A 2,764-nucleotide genomic window follows, 5' to 3' on the forward strand; every position below is an offset into this window, starting at 1 on the left:
TTGGGTGTGGAGAGGACATTTCCTTTTAATGGAGAATCTTCAACTAGGAGAGATTCAGCAAAATGTTTTCATCCAGAGAGTCAAAAGCCTTTGGAACTCTCTTCCTTAAAAGGAGATTGAAGCAGAGTCTTTGAATATTTTTAAGGCAGAAGTGGCTAGATTCTTGGTAGCAAGAAAATAAAACACTATCAGGGTAGGTGGGAATGTGAAATTGTGGCTACAGTCAGACTAGCCAAAATCTGACTCAAGGGGTTGAATGACCTGCTCCTTATTCATGTCTTTATATGTACGCAACTGTACAAGCATCTAACAGAACCCAGTTTGGCCAGAATTTCAGACCCCATTACCATTCACTGACATTGCTTCTTACAGTATATTTCAGCACAGCTATATTAACACTATGTAGAAATATAATTGGAAATGGATGCAGCAAGCTCTGAAATTGTTTTTACATGTCCCAATGCCATGTTTCTCAATGCAGCTCTTTGCTTGATACACAAATGTGCACTTTGATGAAATCACAGTAGTTACATCAGCTTATTGCCTGAACCTTCTGATGGAAAACAAGAAATTGGTTCAAGTCCTATTGTTCAGAATCACAGAATTGTTTCACTGCAACCCACTATGTCTGCACTGGGTCTCTTAACATTTTGGCTTAGTGCTAAACTCCTGCCTTTTCTCCAAAAGCCTGCACATTATTTCTTATTAAGTAATCATCTACTGCTGTTTTAAATACCTCAATTAAGTTTGTCTCCAGCCAGTGCATCCTAACCTCGGACCACTCACTGGGTGAAAAGGGTTCTCTGCACTATTTTCCTGCCTCTCTCCATCTCTCTCACCCTCTCTCTCTCTCTCTCTGTCCCATCTACATACATATTATTTGCATCTCAGCAAAGACAACAGGTGCAAACCTCAACAAGGTTTACTAAAAGGAAAAATAATAACAAATAGCTCTAAGTTGTTTTTCTCAATTCCAAAATGGGCTTCCCCCACCACTCCACTTCCTTCTTCAGGTAAATGCTCCACTTGTTGTTCTGAATCTCACAAGACAATGAAATTATGAGTTTATTCTCCAGGTTCAAGAGGATAATGATTCAGCCTCAATGTCTCCTAGTTCAGGAACATAGGAAAATGATGTAGGCCATTCAGCCCCTTGATTTTCTTTCATCATTCAATAAGATCATGTCTGATTTGTACCCCAGCCCCATAGACCCACCTTTATTTGCTGTCTCTTGATACCATTGCTTAATAAGGTTTTAACTATCTCAGTCTTGAAAGGCAGTAGACACATAATTGATTGCCTTTCAGGGCAGAGAGTTGGAGATGTCACTTCCCTCTGTATTACAAAGTGATTCTTACTTACCTGGCAGGGCAGATACCATGATCACTAAGGTGATTCTCCCAGGACAAGGCGATCCCATTGCACTCCGGGTGTGCTGACACCTTGATTGCGCTTGATTGAATACTTTTGAAGTGTAGTCGATGCTGCAGTGTAAGAAATGCAACTGTGCACAGTAGGATCCCACAAACAGCGACAACTTGTGACTAGATCATCTCTTCTTTGGTCATATGTCAAGAGATATGTGTTAGCTGTGATTCCTCTGCATTTCTATGTATAATAAGATGAGATTTTTACATCCTCCTGAGAGAGCAGAAGAGGCCTTGTTTTTACATCTCATCGAAAAGATGACACCTCTGTCAGTGCTGCTCAGGTACAACAGCCTACATTACCTGCTCATGTCTCCAGATTTAAGAACTTGCTGGTCCAATGTGCACAATCCTGTTAGCCAGAATGTGAAGTGAAGTTCTGAACACAAACTGTAAATGTAGGCCTAGATCTTCCAAGCAATAGTACTGAACGTCAGATTGCTATTGTACTAAGAGTATCCCTATCAGCTCCTGTGAGAGAAAAAAAACATAGGTTTGCAAGCATTGGCTGAGGACAGAAAGAGGCTCAGAAAACGAGTCCACTGTAACAGAGTGAACCAGGCAACACCTACTCATTAGAACCGTAACTGAGGAGTGCCCTCCTGGAGAAGAGACAAAGAAACAACCTCCACCATTGGAAGTGCATTGTAAAAGTCATACAAGAGGAAGATAGTCAATAAAAATTAGACAAAATAAAGTGAGGTGGATTTAATGGGACTTTCCTTAACCATGGGCCCGCAGCTATGATTCCTCCCTGCCCCCTCAACTATGTCAAGATTTTAAATAGCAACTCAGCCCCAGCTGTTTCTTTAATATAATAAAAATCACCTCAAGGCACCACAACAAAAGTGTTGTGTAATGATTGCTTGAAACAAATACGGTCTTTAGTTATATCAGAAGTAACACCTCTGGGATTTTCTACATCTGGGGACTTCTACACTCAGAGCAGTCTTCAGTGAATGGTGTTAAAATCTGCAGAATGAAAATGAATTTGGAAAAAATGATATACAAACCTAGATTTCCCTCAATCAGGCTGACATGGGACCCCTCTAAAATTGGCAGGGCAGATTCTGAGATTCCTATTTCAGGTCATTTTTGCTGATTTAGGATAAGGGTGCAGACATCCCACCTTTGCTGACTCCAAACAGCGGAGAAAATATTCTGCGAGAAAATAAAAATCCAGTCCAGCGCATTGACTTTGAAAAGAAGAGAATGGAAGAATTGCATTTACATAGCAATTTTTCACAATGTCAACACAACACAACGCTATTTGCAGCCACTGAAGTACTTTTGAAGTGTAGTTACTGCCGCAGTGTAAGAAATGCACCCGTGGAGA

General features: G+C 40.6%; 1 non-coding gene across 1 annotated transcript; it reads left to right on the forward strand.

The window, feature by feature from the left end:
* The first annotated feature begins 1,355 nt into the window (after positions 1-1,355).
* LOC122549620 lies at positions 1,356-1,515 on the forward strand. The gene has a single exon (XR_006311617.1). It is a non-coding gene; the product is annotated as a U1 spliceosomal RNA (small nuclear RNA).
* Positions 1,516-2,764: the final 1,249 nt, after the last annotated feature.

The sequence above is a fragment of the Chiloscyllium plagiosum genome, chromosome 4, assembly GCF_004010195.1.
Source record: "Chiloscyllium plagiosum isolate BGI_BamShark_2017 chromosome 4, ASM401019v2, whole genome shotgun sequence".
NCBI lineage: Eukaryota > Metazoa > Chordata > Chondrichthyes > Orectolobiformes > Hemiscylliidae > Chiloscyllium > Chiloscyllium plagiosum.